This window comes from Pteropus medius, unplaced genomic scaffold (assembly GCF_902729225.1).
Source record: "Pteropus medius unplaced genomic scaffold, Ma_sr-lr_union100, whole genome shotgun sequence".
Taxonomy (NCBI): domain Eukaryota; kingdom Metazoa; phylum Chordata; class Mammalia; order Chiroptera; family Pteropodidae; genus Pteropus; species Pteropus medius.
Genome location: NW_024342644.1, coordinates 8,465,206 through 8,487,361, shown reverse-complemented (window position 1 = coordinate 8,487,361; position 22,156 = coordinate 8,465,206).

Here is a 22,156-nt window from a genome sequence, read left to right as displayed (position 1 = left end):
GAGGCCTTGCGGACAGCAAAAATCTCACACCTAACCAGAACCTAATCCTCCTCTAGTGAGATGTAGAGCAGTCAGGGAGGAGCCGGCCCACCCAGAAGCACAGTGTGGCAGCTCGGATTTTGTCCACTTCCTCTTTCCCACTGAGCAATGCTAGCATATCACACTCCAGCACCGATCTCACAGACACTGTCCATTGGCTTCTACGAGTACTTCCATTTCCTATTTTCCATTCACACATCACAGTCACTGAGAACTCATCCTTCCCTGGGCACTTCAGCCTCTGGATCCTCAATAGTAGCTGCGGGATGCCCTAGCTCCCTCGGTGCTTCTCAAACCATCTGTGAATTCCGCTTGTGGTGGTATCGTTTCTTTCTAACCTACATGATCCAAATCTTTTGTAAAATACAATAAAAGTAAAAGAAAAAATTAAATGCCCCTAATATTGTACTAGAGTCAACAGACAAAATCATTCTGTCAGATCGCTATAAAATAACCCCGTTATAGCTCCCTAAGCTCTAGGATCAGCCTGCAAAATCAGTCTGGGAGGTTACACTCAGGATGAAACGATAGAAATCCCCTCGCCCAGGCCAGGGGATTTGCCCGCAATGCAATGGAGGTGTAACTATCTGGTCTGAGGAATGCCTAGAAGCTGGCCCAAGGATGGTGAGTGCTGCGTTCACTCGTCGTTTCTAAGAGCTGAAAGAGCTGAGAAAGGGGACATGTTGGAAGGGAAGGAAGAGGGGAGTCTAGCAAGTAATGGGACTAGGGGTGGGAAGATAGAGCCCGAACTTAGTCTTTGGAAATGGGACAGACGAAAGAGTATTGTTTCCATGGCAACTCTGACACCATGGTCTTCACACTCCACAGTCTTGGTTTCTGTCCCAGATGGACAAAGAATGGAATCTGTTTCGGTGTGTGTGTGTGTGTGTGTGTGTGTGTGTGTGTCTGTTCGTCTGTCTGTCTGTCTACACACATTTGGGGATGTGAGGTGGTAGAAATACGGGTGACTGTGAAAACGGGAAACTTTGGCAAAACTGAAGCGCGACACCTCAGTCACTGCTAAAGAACTCCAAGAGAGCAGATGATCTTTGACAGGCGTCACCCTGGCTCAGTGGCTGCCTTCAACCAGCCTTGCCCCTGGGGCTCTGGTGCATGGACACTAACTTCTCTGTAATGTAAACCTGAGAATTCAGTGTCTGAGAATTTCCTCCATGGAATATTTTTCACTCTTAAGTGGTTTCTACTTCAATTTTTAAAACCAACGGAGAAACATTTTGGCAACCTTATAAAGCTCAAACTTTATAAAAAGACAGCTTTGTGTTTATGCTTCACTCAGGATGCATGCTTTTAAATAGTGTGTTCCACAGTTCTTTGAGGTTTTATTTTTTTAAGTCCAATCCAGGAGAAACAAAGTCGGAGCTTTGGTGAGTGAAACAGTCCCACCAGAGCTGATGGAACTCGAGACAGCCCAGAAGTTCCAGTTAAACCCCTCTGTGGAGACCACAGTTTGGACTGGGTGTCTCTATTTGTGCCAATGTCCTTGGGAGATAGTTCCAGTTTTCCATGTCATAAATTCTAACGGGCTCCAGAGTGAAGTCTGACGAACCTACAAAACCCCACAATCAAATCTGTCCAATTGGACCTCATAGCTTTGCTTTCCGTTATGTTTATCCCAGATCCGTTCACTGGAAAAATGGTGAAACATGGATTCACCCATACACAAGTCCCTTTTAGCATTGACCGTTGACCCTGTTACTCATCTAAGGTGGACTATGTACAAAGACAGCAAATTGTGCATGAGAGAAATAAATTGCATACATGACGAATCATTTCCCTCATCCGTTGCGAAATTCGCGAGCACACACGCTACCTACTTTCTTCCGTTCCTGTGCTCAGGGTCCAGATTGCTTCATCGCCTAACTTTATACTACTTTGCTCTCCTAAGACAGAATCCAAGCTGTCATTCACCTGCAGTTCACTGCACCTATCGATGTGTGCTTCTAAAGAGATCATATCCAACTATCTCTCCAGTAAAGACCCAAGGGGGCAGGCCCCAGGCTTGCTGTCTTCCTCATACAATAGGATTTCCTGAGGACTGGATGCTGACCAGCTCCATGTCTGGGGACAGAGGACACCTTGCAAGACACAGTGCCAAGTTCCTTCTAGAAATGGTAGGTGAGTCCAGTTACAGTGAATGACAGGAGCCTAGGAGTCAGGGTGTCCATAAGAGGGCAGGAGGGAGCGTAGGGACTGCTGAACTCCTCCCCAGCAGCCAAGTTGCCAGGTCCCTCTGAAGAAAGGGAACAACACTGAGGACAAGCAAGAGCTCTTGGAGAGGCCCTCAGAGTCATTCCAGATTTGAGGCATGAGAGAACATGTGAGTTTGAGGAACTGAAATAAGTAAATATAGAACTGGAATGGAGAATGCAGAGAATGGGAAGTGGTGGGGGATCAGGGCTAGGGACGGGATGGAGGCAGCGGCAGGGTTATAAGGACTCTGCCTTGAGGACCATAGCTGCCCTGCCTGCCAGCAGTATGATCGGATGTAGGGTTTGTTTGTTTGTTTGTTTTGTGAAACCAAAGGCCACATGATGAAACGTTTCCCTCCTGTCCAATGAGCCAGCCACCCCATGCCCCTTCCTGGAGACTTTCAGTGTTAGTTTTTGGTGTTACTCCCAAGGGATATTTTATACATTTACAAACACTGATATATTTTCTCCCTTTTTACACATGAAAGAACATAGCATGCACACTGTTCTTTATGATGTGGTACTTTTCTTTTTTCATTTAAATCAGTTTTGGAAACTATTCTATACTATTGCCTCATATTTTTGGATGGCTACACAGTCCTCCGGTCTGTGGATTAATGTGACTTCTTAACCAGCCCCTCGCTGACGGACACTCAGGTTGCCTTCGCTCTTGCTATTACAAACAAGGCTATGATGAAATAAATTGTATGTGGGTCATTTCTCAAGGGTGCCCACAGTGAGAAAGTGTGATTGCTGGATTAAAGGGTATGATATCAGTCAGTGTTCTCCAGAGAAACACCATTAAATATACATATACATGAGAGAAAGAAAGACAGAAACATTTTAAGGAATCACTCGATTGGGGTGGGGGGCAAGTCTGAAGTCTATAGGGCAGGCCAGCAGGCTGGAAACTCAGGCAGGAGCCGATGATGCTTCAATCTTGAGGCAGAATTTCTGCTTCTCCCAGAAACCTCAGTTTTGGCTCTTAAGACCGTCGACTGATTGGACAAGGCCCACTTACATCACAGGTATTATTTGTCATTTTCCCAGTTTTTCCCAAGTCGCCTTCCATAGATTTATACTTCCAGCCACAATGGATGACCATGTTTTATTTCCTACACTCTCAGCAATTCCGATTATCACCAATTTTTAAATATTTTCCAATCTAATAAGTGAAAAATGTGTTCTTTTCATTTGCATTTCCCTTATTTGAGTGAGGTTGAGCATATTTTTATGTGCTTAATAGTCGTTTGTAATTTCCTTTGAATTGTCTGTCCATATATTTACTATTGGGTTATTGACCTTTTTCTAATAATTTATAGAAGAAGCTCTTTGTATATTGTGGAAATTAACCTTTGCTCTGTGATATGAGTTACAAATATTTTGTCCAGTTTGTATTTCGATTTTGCCTGTGGTAATTGTTGCCATAGAAAATTTTTTTTTAATGTAGTTGAATTTCTTGATCTTTTCCTTTTTGGCTTCTGGATTTTGAATCATTTTAAAAGGCCCTCTCCACTTTGAGACATGCTATGTTTTCTTCTAGTACTTTTATGGATTCATTTTTTTTTTTACATTTATACCTTTGAACCATTCCTTGTGTAAAGTATGAGGTATGGATCCAATGTTATTTCTGTGCAAACATGGCTACCCAGTTGTACCTATGCTATTTATGGAATAATCTATCTTTCCTCCACTGATTCAAAATGCCATGTCTGTAATTTACCAGCTTCCTCCATGTATTTAGTTCTATTACTGAATGTCTTATTTTTCTTTCCAATGATATGTTTGTCTATTCATGTACCAGCACCCCCATTGTGTTAATTATTATAACTTAAAATTTTGTTTTAATATCTGGTAAGGAGATTTACATTTTAGAAAGATCACTCCATCTCTGTTTTGTGAAACGGATTATAGGAGAGGCATAGTGGAGCTGGGGAGATGCATCAGCAGTTACTGCATTAATTCAGACAATCTGCAGACTTGAAGGAGACAGTAGGAAGAAGGAGAACTGGCCAGACCTAAATGATTCTTCGGAGGCAGCCTCATCATGTTTAATGAGGGACTGGATTAATGGGTATTGAGAGAGAGACAGAAGAGTCCAGAATGCGTCCCCAGTTTCTGGCCTGGGCATTTGGGGAGCTGGAGTCCCATTCACCAGGGAGGGAGTGGGCTGGGTGGGGGTAAGGGAAGCAGATGGAATTTGTTATGTTAGCTGACCTACCTCATCATCCAACACAAGTCACCTGGGAGAAATAATAAATAAAAAGCTAGCAGTGATGCAGAGACTCGTGCATTATGCCAGTAAGTTTGATGTTGGGATTGTCCCACTTTGCAGATGCGGAAACTGAGGCTCGGAGATGTCAAGCAACTTATCTGAGGTCACAGAACTGTGACAGGGAGGAGCGGGACAGGAGTTAAAATCCAAGTCTGTATAACCTCAAATCCTGCTAGGAGGGGACCATGGCTGGCTGTCTTAGGCTCTGAGACCCCCCGTATGAGCACTCGCAGTAAGGAGAACATGGTGAATCCTCTAAGCCTTTTCTTTCCAACATCTGTTGCAGCCTGAGACACAAGGGTACATACAGGCAGCAGAATTCTACAAAAAAGGACTGCCTCAAGACACTGGCTAAAACATGTCCCTCGTTGTAGAAGAGGAACCTCGTAGCTGTGGTTTTCAGCCTATCTGCATGCTGATCACATGGGGAGCTTTATGAGCTGCCGATGCTGGCCCACCTCCAGGGACTGACTAGGGTGGTCGGGGATATGGCCTGGGCATGGGGATTTTAAGCCCCCAGGTGATTCTAATGTGCTGCCAAGGGTGAGAATCACACATTAAGGGGACTTGCTTTTCCTCTCCTACTGAGGTCCTTGGGTGCCCTACCTACTGGGATCCTCTAAGCCAGGTGGAAGAAGCAATGGGGTTTCAGCAGGCTCAGAGCCACTTCCCAGATGTCTACCCCTGCTGGCTTGCAATGGTGCTTGCAATGCCTACTACCACAAGGGCCCAGTTTTGGAAATTAATGTACTTTATTTAGGTTAATGAATTTTGTTGCTTGGGATGACTAAAACATTAGCCAAGTGATGCATTGGCCAGAATTCATCAATTTGATTATCCATGTATCTGTCAGCACAAGTTAGATTATGCCGTATTAACAGACACCCTCAACATTTCAGTGGCTTAAAACCACAAAGACTTATTTCTCAGTGGGATGCATGATCACAGGTCAGCTAGGGCCTCTGCTCCACACAGCTCACTGAGACTCAGGCTGACACAACTGCCACTGCTGGAGCGCTGATGTTTGCTATGTCAGAGGAAAAGAAGGATGTGGCTTCTTCCAGAAGTGAGCTCACATGTCAATCGCCAAAGCAAGTCACAGCCACTTCTAACTTCGAGGGAGCTGGGAAGTGCAATCCTACTCTGTGCCCAGGTAGGTAAGGTTGTAGGGTCCTCTCGGCCAATGTCCATGCCCACTGTTGGGGAATCTTGGCCCTTTACAAAGCAAACTCTGGTCACTTTACCTGGGTTCACTGCCTTTCTTCAGATCCTCAAAGTCGGGAGGGACTTGAAGTAGTGTCATCAGACACTACTGTCCCACCCGCACATGCTGTCCAATCGCCAAAGTCTCAGAATCAGGCCCAGCCTCATCTTGTCAGACTCTCCTCCTCTGTCAGCTCCCAGTGGACTCTGAGCAAGCCAATTTCTTTTATCATTCATTTCCAGCTGGGCTGCAACCTGTGGATTACTCCAGGTTCAAAGCCTCAGAAGCAGGGGAATTTACTGCTATGAAAGGTGCTTTCATAAGCAATGGTTCTCACCTTCGGGGCACATTTGAGGCTGCTCTGACTCAGTCTCCCATTCAAAGACTAGGTTCTGTGGACAGCCGGCAGGAAACCGACAAACCTGACTGTTTGAGGGACTGACTCGAAAAATAAAATAAAAAGGAACAGGTGCCAGAGCAGCAGAAGTGCCTGCAGTGGCTTGCCACCCACCTCCACTGGATGTGTCTGATCAAAGAAGCTTTAGCTCAGCCCCTCCCCGCATCCAGCAGAGATCCCTTAGGGACGAGCTACTTCCCCTCTTCTGCTGACAGCGGCACAGACAGTGCCTGCTGCTTCCCGTGGTCTCAGATGCACCTTTAGAGAAACTGCCCATAAGACTCTGGCTGCTGAGCAGGAAAAGGGCCTTCTGCTCCACAGATGTGACTCCCAACCTCAACTCAAGGTGCTTTGCTTTTCAGGTCTATTCTGAATGGGGCTTTCCTTGGCCAGGACTCTGAAGAAGATCCTAGAAAACCAGAAGCTTTGTGTTCATTTTGGAATTCAGCTTCCTTCACCTTTAAAATGAGATTCTACCCTTCTAGGTACTTTGAAGTGCTGCCAGCCTGAATAGACGGCTTTAAACACCCTGGGGCTTTGGAGCCCAATTTCCTGAGTTCAGTTCTAAGCTATGCCACTTACTAGCTACATAGTTCTTGGGTAAATTCCTTCACCTCTCTGTGCCTTAGTTTCCTCCATCTGTGAAATAGGGGTAATACCTAGTGGGATATTAAATACCCAGTGAGGTATTTAGTCCTCTGTATTGAGGATTAAGTGAGTTGATATATACAAAGCACCCAAAACAGTGCCTGACACATAGGACATGCTCTTGAGTGTTAGTGGCTAATATTATTATCATCATTATTCCAAACCCCAAGTGCCATCCAGTCTATATCTCATCAGCTGATGGCAGGAGTCATAAGCTACAAAGTAAGAACTCTCTCCAGCCTAGAAGTACATGCAGATCCAGGCATCCTGTGGACAGACCATTTCTCCATTCCCCTTGGATTCCGCAACCATGGCTATAGGCTTGGAGACTTGATATAAAAGTCAGGAAACATGAACTCTCATGATGACGCCCCCAATGGGCTACTGAGAGAAGATGTCCCATAGCCCTTCTGTGTCTGCTGTGAGTGGAGAGGAGGAGGTAAAGGACACAGATGTCCCATGCTGCAGGTACTGGGAGATGTCATCTTGCAGAAAGAGCGTTTGAAGTGTGATGAACCTGGGACATAGAGTTCTCTTGGGGATTCCTTCCTTCTCGTGTCTGGGGAGAGTTTGTTAATAAAATCACAGAGAGGTGAGAAATGATGAAGGAACAGTGAGAGGCAGCAGTTCAGAGTGTATGGAGGGATCTGGGAAATATAAAGCACTCTACAAATAAGGTCAGGTACCGTCCTTTGGCCTGGCTGCTCAGGGCAGGGAAGCCTGGGGCAGCTTAGTCCATTTCATAGCAGAGTCACCCTCCAGGCAGAGGCTGACCTAGTACTCACAACCCAGGGTTCTGCACACACATGCACATATACGTATATCACACATGCCCATGCATGCACACTCACACTACACAACGCTGAATACACACACACACACACACACACACACACACACACATCATCTATCCCCAGGGTTGTTATACCAGTTCCTGCATGACTAAGAATCCCCCAGGCCTAACAGGAATCAATAAGCAATATATTCAGTGGCCGTAGCAAGGAAGAAAAGGTCACCTTAAACATTTTCCCTGGCAAATCTCCTGTCACATTCTGGAAGCCCAAGAAGAGGTTCCAGAAATGAGAAGGGAAAGCAAAGCAGCAGCTGACGCCCTCTGGCGGACAGTGTGGTCTCAGCTACCTGTACGTTTGCTCCCCAAGACAGCTGCAGAGCAGCATAGCTCAACGGCTCAGCAGCTCCACTCAAATCAACATAACTTTGTTTGGTGGCGACGGGGAGCAGGAGGTGTGGCTGGAGAGGAAGAATATAAGAAAGAGACCATCCCTGCCGGAGAGGAACTCAAGGTCTCCCAGGTCACCCTCTCTTCTAGCCTGGGATTGCTCTCCCCGTTCTGACATCCAGAGAGTAACAACTTAAACATAATCATAAACAATCATGGAAGTTCCACTCACTGAATCCCCCTGTGTTCACATCCTGCACAAGGCACTTCTCATCCAGTAGTTCTCATCCTTCTTGCAACACTGTGACTTAAATCTCGAGACTAGTTTCACAGATGAGGCTCAGGGCAAATGACTTGCCCAAAATCAGACAGCCCATAAACACCAGAGATGTTATTTAAATTTACTTTATTTTAAACACATACTAATGGTACAATGCTTTTCAAAGGAGTTTATAGTAAAAACACATCTCTTTCCCGTCACTGTCCCCACTAGGTCATCAGCCCAAGGGCAACCTTGGTTTTTAGTTTCTTGTAGCTCATCCACATATATCCTATGCATATAAAAGGAATCTTTTTTAAAAGCACAAAGAGTAGCATATCAAAAGGCAGCTTATCTAAATCTGTTTTTTTCACTCACTGATATCATTGAAGATCATTCTGTAGCAGTAAATGCATAGAGCTGCCTCATTCTTTTTATGGAATAACCGCAGGTCATTTAACTTGCCTGGTGCTGATGGGCATTTAGACATTGCCAGTCTCCTGCTGTTACAAATAAACTGCAGTGAACTTTGTACACATGTCCTTTTGCACAAATGGAATTGCTGGGTTGAAGGACACAGACAGGTGTTCGTGATTTTGACAGGTGTCATCAAACTTTCATCAGTTGTAACAACGGACCTGCTGAACCCCTGCAATGGCAGTGAACTGAATCTGGGATCTCCCCCACGGCATGCCACTCCTTGACAAACCCCCAAAGTCATGACTAGGATTCACCAGGCAGGTACCAGATACCTTTGCAGAAGTCAAACCAGTAGGTTCTCTTGAACCACCTCAGGGGCACAGAGTTTGGGGAGGAGGGGAGTACTCCCAGTGTGCTGGCTGGAAAATTACTGCTTAGCTATTGCCCTTGGGAACATAGACTATTGCCCATGGGAACATAGGTTATCACCCATGGGAACATAACATTCTAATAATAAGCTTTCTGCTTCTGTACCCCCGCTTGCACAACCTACCTATGGATTGACGGTTAGTAAATAGAAGAAAAATAGACTTTTGTATTAAGACAGAATGAGGAATGAGATTTAGGGCTTAAAAACCCTGTACCTCTACATTTCGGAGCTGCTGAATTTGGGGTCTGCAAACCCCTGGCAGACCCAGCTGGCTGAATAAAGAGGGTGTTTCCTATAACTCACTGATTTCTGGTGGTCCGTGTGTCTTTAGGGGGCTGGCGGCTACAACACCAGCTCTGGGGGTAGAATGTCCAGCCAGCTGGTAAGCAGTAGCTCTGGACAGACTAGGCCTTTGGAGGTTGCACCTTGGCCTCCCCAGGCATCTAAAAGGAGGCAGTGAAGTGACCTCTGTGCCCAGGGCTTCAAAACCACCAGTAACTCATGAGAGGGGAATACAATCTGGCCTCTGCTGAGAGAAAGAGACTCTTTCTTATCAGGGGGCCTTTGAGACTCTGCCTCACTGCCCTGGGTTCCACATGGATGAGTGCATTTTGCTTGTCACTTACTACTGAGCAGCAGTCACCTCTGAGAAGAGATGGCAAGAGAACACCTTGTCGTCTCGCTGCCCCTTGTGCAGCCTATTCCACTAGCAAAGCTTCCTATCCTCTTTCCCTGTCCCCCACTGGCATCACAGGACACCTGGTAAGCCAAGGACAAAGCAGTCTTGCTTCTGAGGGGACCAGCATGTGTGGGCAACAGACTTTCCTCAGCAAGGAATGAAAGGCAGTAGCCAGTGAGATCCACACCACACACTGTAGAAGGTTCCAGAAGTGGGGCAATTGGGGCAAAAGTCCCAGCAGGGCCTGTACCTCCCAGCAGCCTCGGGCTCTTGGTGTCATGGAAGCCCAGCTGGCTCCCGCTCAGCACCTGGAAGAAACTAGAGATCTGGAAGTGAAAGTAGAGCCTGTAAAGCTGTCTGGACGCTCCTGGTGGACGGTGAGCACAGCCAGGTGAGGGAAGCCTCGTGACCAGCATCACCACACCCTCTCAGGACTCTGAAAGGATGTCAGTGACCTCCCAACTGGACAAGAACGCTTTGGACAGTGGTCCTCATACTTGATTGCGTAAGAAAACAGCCAGAAACCTTTGCTTATTTTTTAGATAGGATAATGATAGTATGGTTATGTCAAAAAGAAAAAAGAAAGAAAAAAGAAAAAAGCCCTTATCTCAGCCATATCTACTAACCTGTCTATGAATGAAATAATATGATGTCTGGGATTGATTCAAAATAATACGGGGAGAGGAGGAGCCTGAGTGGGGAGGAATGAAACAAAAGTGACTGTTGAAGCTGGAAGCTGGGCTGTGGGTACATGGGGGTTCATGATACTATTCCATTTACTTTTGTATATGTTTAAAATTTTCCATAATAAAAAGTAGAAGGGCGAAGAGGAAGCAGCATGCACAGAGCTCGGTGAAAACACAGCTCCTCAGGCCCCTGCCCTAGGATGTTGAGTGAAGGAGGAGGGCCAGGCGTCTGCTTTCATCAGGTTCCCACAGGCACACTGAGAATCAGCATCAGGACCCTGAGCAAGCCGGGGCTGGGCGGCTGAGGGCAGAGGTGGGAGACCGCTTAGGGCGGGAGGCACCCCTGGAGCACCCCTCCAAAGGCACCTCTGTCTGTCACCAGCAACCACTGAGCCTGCACTTGGCCTGTCAGTGCCAGGAATATGAATCGCCTCAGGCTCAGCCTTTTCATTTCTGACCTGCATCACTGTCAAGATCACAATAAGAAGAGTGGCAGAATCTATACACTGTACCAGTTCAATCTTTATTAAAATCTTTTTTGTGCACAATGTTCCCAATTTGTTTCTTTGTTCCTGGTATCTGGAGTTGCACAGCTTCTGATATTTGTCTTGGATGGAGTAAGTTTGACTGACACTCAGGCGGTGTAAAGGGAGTATCCACATCCCGAAAGACCTTCTCCATCCAGCAGGAAGCATCATCCCCACGGCCAGGCTGCTGCGTTTGGCCTGCCTCTGAGGAGCTCGCTCTCTGCCACCAGCTTGCATGGCCCCACAGAAGGCTTTCAGAAGGCAGAGATGTGGGTGGCTCGAGCCTGGACCATATATCACTATGACTCAGGTAGGCCCAGAGCTCACCTGAAAGTTAAATCTGACTGAACCTGATCCAGGCCTCTAACCTTGGGCCCTGGAGTGAGCAGAGGTGCCTCAGGTCTTCAGGCTTCACACACTCCCCGACCCTTCCACCAAAGCATCTATCTCCCTATCTGCTTTATTTGTTGGGGGGTCTAGCTATGATCTTTTTTATTTTTTAAGGTTCTGCTTCTTAAAAAATACACATATTTTTTAAAGTTTGAAAATGGGGAAGAATAATAATTATGGCTGGAGAGATTGTACTCTTGGAATAGGTGAGAACGTGAAACCAAGGCTCCTGATTTAACGTATGATTTTAATTTGACATGTAGCCCAGCGATTCCATTTCTTCACACCATGCCCTGTAAGCCTTGGCCCTTTCCCTTACATTTATTAACCCCTTAAGGCAGCAAGAAACAATGGCCGTGACTAATGATCACAAGGTATGTTAGGCCGAAGATAACATCATGCCCTAAGTTGTATTTCAGCCCCTGAGCTCTAAAGTGGAATGACGCCCTGGTCACTTCCCCATGAAACCAGAATTAGGGATACTGAAGCTGCCCTCAAGACCTAAAATTATGATTTACTGCCCTTACCTCACCCTTGACTAGTTTCACCTACGACCCCAAAACCCCTCACTAATGGTGTCATATAATTTTTGCTCTCTAAAGCCTTTTTGTCTGTAAACCATCAGGGACTTTGGGTTTTCTGGTGCAAGCTGCCCATTCTCCATTACGTAGCACCACATAATGATGGCCACTTCCTCTCACTGCACCCCAGTGTCAGCATAACTGACTACCTGCAGCACAGGTGCACAAACTCTTTGCTTGGTTGCAATGTAAACTGGTACAACCACGTTGGAAAACAGTTGACAGTTTCTTAAAAAGTTAAAGATACATCTACCATATAATCCTGCCACTCTCCTCCCAGAAATTTGCCCAGAGGAAGGAGTCGATGATGAGGAACACTTGAATGTAGATACCTCAAAAACCCTCAAAAGTCCTGATCGTCCAAGAGGAGCTGTGAGCTGTTCCCACTCCAGGGTCTATAGACACACGCAGAGAGAGGGTGACGCAGCCCTTGTGCAACCAGGAAGACTTCACAGGGACAACTGCCAAGCCCAGAGGGTTGGGCCCAGCCTCGCTGGGGGAATTCCTATGAGTGCTAACATTTTCCAAGGTGAGGGAGAGGACCATCTGGGGACAAGCCCTGCTGTGGAAGTAATCTGTTCCTGCATTGCAAATTGTAAACTGTGAGGTAGCTTGTAATTATAAGCATTGATAATAAACAATAATAGGCACAATAATTGTCTTTTACTGAGCCCTCACCAAGTTACAAGAACTTAATTTGCTAAGAAATCTGCAGAGAGTACCTGATTTAGTAATTTCAACAACGCTGAAAAGTATTATTCCCCTTGTGGGAGTTCAGAGCGAGCCCCCGCAAGGTATGCCTCAGTGGTATGCAGATTACTTTGCGCTGAAGGCAATTGTAGCTTCAGGCTCAAGAGAAATTTCTACCCTTCCCTTTAACTACCAAGAAGAACTTGAATCAAGGGCCTTGTCCATAATAAGAAAGTATCAGAGATAATTTCTTTTAACCTACCTATAGGGAAAAGGCAAACTCCTCTTTACAAAGATCTGTTCTTCTCATCATCCTGCAATGGACCCTTTGAAGCCCCCAACGTGCATTATCTACCCCCCAGCTCAGGATGTTTTATATACCTTAATCCCCCTTTCTACCTCTGAACCTTTCCTGCATGCGGAGTCTCTGACTGTAGTGTATCGGAGTTCCTATACATATGCATGTATTAAATTTGGTGATTTCCTCTTGCTAATCTGTCTCATGTCTGTTTATTAGACCAGCCAGAAGAACCTTGAAGGTAGAGGAAAGTTTGTTCCTCCCCCACACCATTTTACAAATGAAGAAACCGAAGTTCAGAGGGGTTAAGTAACTGGCCCAAGGTTACACAGCTGATAAGTGGCAAGGCCAAAAGTTAGAGGACAGCATTTACTCTTTCAGTTCTTGGGGACCCATATGAGAAGTCACTTCCCTGCTGCCTTCAGTGTAGTTGAAGACATCAAAGAAATTCTCAAGGTCAAGTTTCCCATTTTGACCTCTTATTTCATAAACTCACGGGTTGTTTTGCTATCAGCCCTTTCAGAAGCTGACAGAGCACCAGCCCTTCCCCTTCATGTTCTTCTCCATGACCCCAGCAAGGCCTCGAAGATGTAAAGTGGAGATTTGTTGAAAACCTTCTGGGAGACAGGGGAACTGTCTAACCATCCTTAGGCCACCTCCATCTGTGAAAGCTCATGTTCATGGTCATTACTACTATTGTCAACATAATAGTTGATGTACGCTGAGTGCTAACTCCCTACTCTAGGTGCTCTTTTTTTTAAGGTATTAGCTCAGTTAATATTCACACAATTCCTTGTGATAGATACTCTTATTATTTCATTTTACAAATGAGAACGAAGGCTTGGAAAAATAAGTAACCTGCCAGAAATCGTGCAACAAAGACAACAATTCTCAAGTGAAAGGGTCTCCCACTCTAGTTACACACGGATCTTGGGGCAGAAAACAAGACTTGCGGCCTCCTTGGTGGCCTGGAAGCTAAACCTCCAATGGCATCTGTGTGGTCTGGCTCTGTGACCCTTACTCTGCTGTATGCAGCTCATCACTGCCCCCAGAGCACTCCCATCAGAACTGGGAGTCATGCCCAACGCCTCAAACATGTGCTACCATGGCTTATAAAACATGCTTTGCTGCCTCTACATACCTGTTATAAAATTGCCCTTTCCATGAGAGTGAGCAACTGTTCAAACACTGGCTGAAAAACTAAAATCCAATAAACCTCAGGCAAATACTTTATATTATGAAGATCAAGGCAGATCTACAAGAAAGCACTATGAAAAATATAAATCCGTTTCACCATGATTAATAATAAATGTTAGCACATCACTAGGTTCGACCAAATAAATGTCTCCAGATTCTTCCAAGAGGCAGTTCTCTTCTCCATGGCAGCCGACTGTGTGTGCCACTGACCTCTCTCAAAACCTCTCCTCTGTGCACTCAACACTGAAAGACCCCAGTCCCTTCACAGCAAAGAGGGCTGACGTATATCCCTGTCACGATGCTCTGATAGTCTTAGCCTCTCACTCTCAAAGGCGATGGGGTGTTCAGAATTGCCACCTCAGAAGAGTTTAGAGCTCACCTAAACCTGTTTTTTTCCATTGTGAAAGTCCCTATCCCTGTCAGGTGGCATAATGTCACCTTTAAGGGCCCTTTTGGTCAACTGACTACAGTCAACTTTGGCCAGGTTACTTCAGAATCAAAACCCAAAGTGAAAGATGCAATTTGAATTCCTCTTGGTTTCCGGTGCTTCAGAAACGGTGGGCACTCATGTTGAAGTCTCCTGCCAGCTGTCTCTCTGAGCTCATTTATGACTATGTTAGATTCTGAGGACAGGAAATTATACATAAAACCTCTACTCACTTTCCCACATTCCAGGTAACGATGCAATTTCTCTCACACTTCGGCAGCTCTTCTGAGAGCACCTGTCAGTTTGGGATGATGGAGGGGCCATTCTGGGCCATTTGTCACCGGAGCAGCTTTGGCTGGAGAGAAGCAAGCATCCCCTCAGACTTCCCCACCTCCCAGGCCTTCCTCACAGCCATTGCTTTTCTCCCCATCAACTCAGTTATCGAAACTGGCAAAACACTTTATGATTTTGTCTTCCAGATCTATTCCTGGAATGAGCTGCACTAAGTCAATTTTTGTATCATGAAAGGAGCACAAAGCATCAACTTTTCCTCAAAGCCCAGCCACGTCACCCCAGGATTGCCAGTTGTCCCAACACACTGCATGTTACATATTACAGATTATATAGATCTGATTCAGCAGATATCCCACACCTATAATGACCACCTCCCAAAGCTGGCTTACCACTCTGACCTTTCTCTTCACCTAGTTCTGCAGGCTTGCGTATCTCAAAAAAACAGAAGTCAGGCACCCATACACAGCATCCACACATCCTACCTGGCAGATAATCCACCAACCTCAGACTCAAAATATCAACATTAGCATCAATCATTCTAGTTACTCCATCTTTTAAAGGAACAGATACCACAAAACACAGTGAAAGATATTCAATATATGATTATCTGCACGAACGAGGGGAAGAAAAAGAGGAAAGACTGAAGGTGTAGGAAATCAATCCATTAGTGAGCCAGGCACCCTGTCTGCATGAAGCCACCCCAGCCTCTTGTGTCCTACATCATGCTCTATCCAGTTCTGCCCTGCGGGAGGCCTGGAGGAACAAGGTACCCTCAGATTAGAAGGCACACTCAGGGATGATTGAAAACAGACACTTAGGAAGATTGGCTTTAGGCTCTGAAGGCTAATAGCAGCTACTTTAACTGCCCTCAGCTCCCTGGCAGCACGCCCCAATTTCATCTTCTTAAGTTATAACTAACGACACTTAAACTCCATCGTCTGGAAGCAGGGGAGTACAAGAGATCCCTGCCAGCCAATTAACCACAAGGAGAATGTTTAACCTTCCGTAATTCAAGATATTAAAATTAACAAGGAGATGCTCACTTTTCACTTATCAAATTGACAGATATGTTTTAAATTGCAATAAAAGGCACCCATGCACAGCTGGTCAGAAATATGTACACGCTTTCAGAAGAATCATTTGACAATTTCGATCAAAGCCTTTTAAAAATGTGCTAAACTTTGACATAAAGAGGAAACCTCAAGAATATTCATTACAACAATGATTATAATGGCAAAATAAAAATACTGGAATCAATCTAAGGGCCACATCATAGGAAATTGGTTAAATAAACCAGAATGTGTCCATTTGTGAATGATAGGTAATCAAAATGATGATAATTTAGTGACACAGGGAAATGTTTATAATACAATGTTAAATGGGAAAAGCAATTTACAAAATAACATGATTACATCTTAAAAATTTATAACTATGTAAATGTGCACGTGTGCATAAAAATCCTGAAATAGGTGTTTTAAAGGATTAGTAGTGGTTACCTATGGGTTAACGGTGGGTTATGGGTGAATATTACCTTCTATATAGAATTTTCCTGTATTTTCAGCATTTTCTGCCATAAATCTGTTTATGATCAGAATTTTGTAAAAGGCTATCACTGTTAAATGTGTACCCGCATGTCTAGTGTTCTTACCAGTCTTCGCTTTGAAGGGAAGAAAGGAAGGTGGGTACCTTGGGTTTCAGCCAGGACATTTTGATTGCGGTAGAGATGGAAACAATTCTGAATGAAGTGGGACTTCCCTGAAAACACAAGGGTGCTCCACCAACAGGCCACAATTCTGAGGTGGGAGTGAGTGGTGCCTTCCACTTCCCCTCTCCTCGTCTCTATACCAGCCCAGGAAATTCACCTGGAGTTGATGGTCTTGGAAGTGGGTAAGGATCTAGACATGCAGATATATGAGCTTAGCGACTCTCCAGTCATCCAGGAGAAGGTCAGCAAAGCCATGGAGGCACTCAGCTTGGAGCTATCTTCTCTGGAAGTCTTTCCGGCAGCAGGACCAACAGGAGTCATAAAGAAACCATTCCAGGAAATGCACATATTCAACCGAGCAAGCAATGGCCCTTCAGAGAAATGAAATGACTATGTTTAAATATGGCCAGCATTTCCTTCAGTGGAAATAGTGGGAGAGGGGGTAGAAACCGCGCAACTCTTGATTTAACTTATTAAGCAGCCAGTTAGTAGTGAAAACACTTGGCAAAAATGGTTATGTGAAAACTAACCAAAAAGACTCAAGAACCATGGAACACTCACATGACGTGAATCACAGCTCACAGCTACACAAAGTTTACAAAGCACTGCAAAATGGGATGTCTTAGTGATTAACAATGGAATGTCAATATCTAAACTCAACTATTTGTTAAAACAAGACTGAACTGAAAACAAAAATATCTGCCCCTTGCTTAGTCAATTGTTTCCTGGTGCTGTATGTATACGGGGATGTCAGAAACACAGTCAAACCAATGGCCAGCCCAAGTAGCACCACAGGTCAATCTGGTTTTATGGGAGCATAGCTTTTCAGGGGAGATGGGCCCAAGCCTTCAGAGGGCCAACACAATGGAAAGAATGCACTCTTAAGGAAAGTGATCTGGAGACATCCTCAGTCTGAAAGTCTTTTTGCCCTATAGGTACAGCCTTGTCTCATACCTCAAAACGAATGCCAGAAGGGATTCTCTTCCACACCCTTCTGTTTAGTAAAGATCAGGACTGGATAGGTCAGGTTATCTAGAGCTACCAGAGAGCGGAGCTCAGGTCTGCCGCAGACCTAGACGGGACAAAGACACCCAGCATGCTGCAGGCATCTCCCTCCGGGTGACCTGTAGATCCCACACTCTTCTCACCAACCAGAAGTGATGTGAGGCCCAGCCTACCTAAACGAGTCTTGAAAAATAACCCTCTGCACTATAGAGAAGATGTGACTAAATATTTTAATTAAAAAGGAGGGGTTTCACCCCTCACACACAGACAAACGTGCCCCATCCCAGGAGCCAAGAACAGAGAAGATCGAGTCTTTTCAGAGAGGGGAGCTGGGGGGTACCCCAGATGCCCAACCCCACTGACCATAGGGGCCAAACACATGGACCATACTTCACCACCCAGCATGGCTACAGGGTTACAGAAGAACTTCGCCAAGGTGATGATACACAGGCTAAGTCCCTACCTGAGTAAACTACAGCCTTAGTCTCTGGAGCTGTGCCCTCGAGCTCTAAATTTGGTGGGTCCCTAAGGAGCCAAACCCTGGAATGGACACAGAAGGTCTAACTGGAGTGAAATGAGGAAACGAAGTCCTCTCCCCGGTCTAGCTCAGCTACCCAGGCATCCCAAGGCCAGGAGCCCCACTCGTGGCTCTAGGGCCCTGTTGTACAAAGAGAAAAGCCCCCAGAAGGGAAAACCTTCCTGAAGGAGAAATCACCAGGAATGCCCCCATCCCCTGGTGCTGCATGTGCATAAGAAGCATCCCCAAGCAGAATGAAGACAACAGTCGTTAGCAAACACGTCCAGAAGGCCAGGTGCAGGACACAGAGGTAGATTTGATTAACCCTCATGGCCTGGGGCCTGGGAATTCCTGAAGGCAAGATGGCTGTCTCTGATCTCCCCTCCCCTCTGCTTCTGTTGGCCATGAGACTGTGGATTTCCAACACAGACCAATATACAAACACATATATGCGCACGCGCGCGCGCACACACACACACACACACCCCTAGTATCTAGGAAGGGAAATTCTACCTCTTGTTATAACCAAGTTATCCCGTTTTCTAACCTCAAAAAAGAACAGCAGGTTTCCTTTGAAGGTTTCAAACCTTATTAGCCACAGTGGGAAATGATGCTTTAATGGGGCTGTGATGGTCTCAGCCTCAGGTGTCTGTGTACGCAGCCATATTACTTAGCAACACCATAGCCATTTAGGTTTAATTTCCTAGCTTGCCTGATAAGGAGGCTGCAAATGTAATTTATGATGTCGCAAGCTGGGCAAACACACGGGGCTATTAGATGAGTCACCGGGTGATCCAGGCCACTGTGCCGAGCTCTGCGGAAGAAGAGAAATGAACCCTGATCTGTGGGGCTGATACCACCTGGGCGGACACAATTTTCTAAGTGTATGGAAGCTGTGCTGCCTTCCCTTGTCCTTTCTGGTTTGGTGCCATCATTCATTAAGAGAAGCTTCACTCACCTCTCAACCCTTGTTAGAATCATATTCCAGCTTTCCGAAATTCACATTGCAAGAGTTGCAAACTCAAAGCCCTGTGAGACCAGAAGGACGGCCGATAATAATGACAGCAATAACAGCCAACATTTTTCAACTGTTTGTTAGTAGACACTATTCTAGTTGTTTTACGTGTGTTATCTCTGTTAATTTTCCTAACAACCCCAGGAGACATGTTATTCCTATTTTCAAATGAGGAGGTGGGGCAAAGGAGGGTAGCGGCAGCTGCAAGTCAATAGGTTGGTTGTCATTCAGGGCCAATCAGCCATTACCCGAGGTGTCACTTTTCTAAAAGAAGCAGGAAACCCAGGTTTTTATATAAAATGCCATGAGTTTTAAACATCTGCAATCAATTCAGTTATTTAATACTGTGTGAATCAAATATGTATGTCAGCCAGATTCGGCCCAGGGACCACCCGTTTGCAACCTCATCCTCATTAGAACAAACAGGCAAATTCAACAATAAATATATTCTTACAGCCTCAGTGGTAGCTCCATTCTTCCAGTGCTCAGGCTAACAGTCTTAGAGTCATATTTGTTTCCTTCCTTTCTCTCACACTTCATATACCATCTGTCAACAGGTCCTGTTGGCTCTACTTTAAAATTTACCCACAACCCTCCACTTCTCACACCCCCACCATGTCCACCCTGGTCCAAGCCACCCTCGTCTCTTATCTGGATATCAGGGGCCTCCTGCTACACCCAGCTTCCCCCTTACTTCATTCTCACTAGAATAGCCCAGCTTAAGTCAAATCTTGCCACTTCTCTGCTCAGCACCCTCCACTGGCTCCCATCTCCCTCAGTCAAAGCCAATTCTAAACAGCCCCACCTCCCACCTCTCTCGCAGCCCTGTACAAGCAACGCTGCTTCCTCCTTGTTGTCGCTCAAACACACTGATTGTGCTCCCACCTCAGGCCTGCCACTCGTGCTCCCAGGAGTCTCTCACCCCAGGTATCCCCTCAGCTCTAGCCCCTCTCTTTGCTCCGTTCAGTTGCCACCTAGTTAGAAAGATCTTTCTGAAACACTAAACAAAATTAACAATCTCCCCATCACTCTCCTTCATCGTGCTCTCATCATTCATCACTACAACATGCGATATATTTGTGTTCTCCCTCTTCTCACTAAAATGCACCCATCATAGAAGTAGGATATTTGTTTTCTTCTTGGCTCTATCCCTAGTGTCTAGAACCATGCCTGGTACATAGCAGAATTTCATTAAATGTTTGCCAAATGAATGAACAAATGAAAGGTCCACACAATGGGCCTTTATGATAGACAGCTCCATTCTCCGATGGCTGCACGTGCCTTGGCCTCATCTTCACTGTGTATGCACCTGGGGAACAGGAGGCCTCTCCACTAGCTATTATCACCTCCACCACCTCAACTGTGGCCACTCCTTAATAATGGAAGCTCAGTAAGATGCCGAATTGATTTCTGGCTGAAAATGACAATGAGACAGTCATCACTGTCATCCACCCATTGTGTGGAATAGGAACTTGTGATTTGTGAGCATCTTGCCCTGGATGAAAGGAACAACAGCTTAGTCATGACGGAGACAAATTTTATAATTAGTCTTCATGAGACATGGCAGGTTTTGTGTGAGAGGAGAACATTTTTACCCTTAATTACAAGACTGGATAAAAGCACGTTATTCATTTATCTATAGAATTTGTTGGCCTTATTTTATTTCCATATTTACTTGAAAATTCATATATCCTGAGAAAATAGATAGGATTCAATCCTTAATATTCCTTTCACATAGGAACAGAGAAATATAGGCCAAATGATTCTAACTCCATCCAGATCCTCCAGAAAGTCTGGACAGAGCTGCAGTGATTCATCGCAGATTCCTCCATGGACCTATGTGAACTCTGAACATAGTCAGTCAGCCCTCCACAGAACCCAGATGCACCTCCTTCTAGGGCACAGACGATGTCCTGGATACTTGTGCTTTCCTGGCCATGAAACACTCCAGGATGCCAGGATGCCAGGGTGCCAGGAGAAGCTTACTCAGGAAGGAAGTATAGCCAAGAAGCCAAGAAGACATACGACTGCATGGAAGGGAAAAGCTTCATCTAGCAGTTCTGACACTAAAGACGATAGAAAAGGATTTAGGAGAGTGTACAGAGGTATAGCCCAGTTCTAAGCCATGGATAGGGGAAGCTGAACCATTTGTCATTTGCCAAGGAACCCAGCAAGTGACATGTTTATTTGATTACCTTCTCTGTATCCCGCAGAGTCTCACTCTCTCAACACCTTTTCATCTCTGTCTCAGAACTCTCAAGTCAATGCATTTCCTTGAATGTTTGTTGGAAAGGTCCCACTTTGGGATTATATGCCCCACCCATCATCACTACTCTCTTTCTTACCCACAGCTAGTCTTCTGAGGATGTGACAGGATATTATCATGGGAGTGCCCACAGACTTGCCTCCTCTGCCAGCCTGCCAAAACCAAGCCTGCAATTGCCAGGAGATTTTCCCTCTGCCTCCCTCACCCAGAAGCGAAGGGTCCTTTCTTCTAGAGGAATACGTGATGAGGAGGGAGAAAGAGGCAGTAGTGGGGACAGTTTGGATGTCCTGGGGCAATTGGAGGTACAATGGAACTGGTAGAAGATGGCAAGAAGTTTTATCATTGTTTTGGAAAGGGATCTTCTTGATAATTTTAAAGAAGGCAAGCATTGGACTTGAGCTTTTAAATTGCCTTTGGATCCTGGACAATGTGTCTTATACCAAATCACCTTCCAACTGTGCCCAGGCTTTGAAAGGGTTACAGGCGGATTTAGATTCTCATTCTGGAATGTTCAAGAAAAAGGTTTGTCATCTGCCCTGCCACTAGCTGCAGTGTGACCTGGGACAAGTCACTCTAGCTCCCCCAGTTTCTTCATCTATAAAATGGGTGACTTAGCAGGAATAAACTCTGAGATTATATTAGCCCTAAAACTTTATGACTTCTGAAAGTTCTATTCTAGGCAGTCCAGGGATGAGGGTGATAATCTAGCACTTACTGAACATTCATTAGGTGTAAAACTCTTTAAAAGCACCATCTCAAGAGAAAAAAAAGACCTAAAGTTTTTATTCCAGGTTCCCAGAATCACATGAAAAGACGG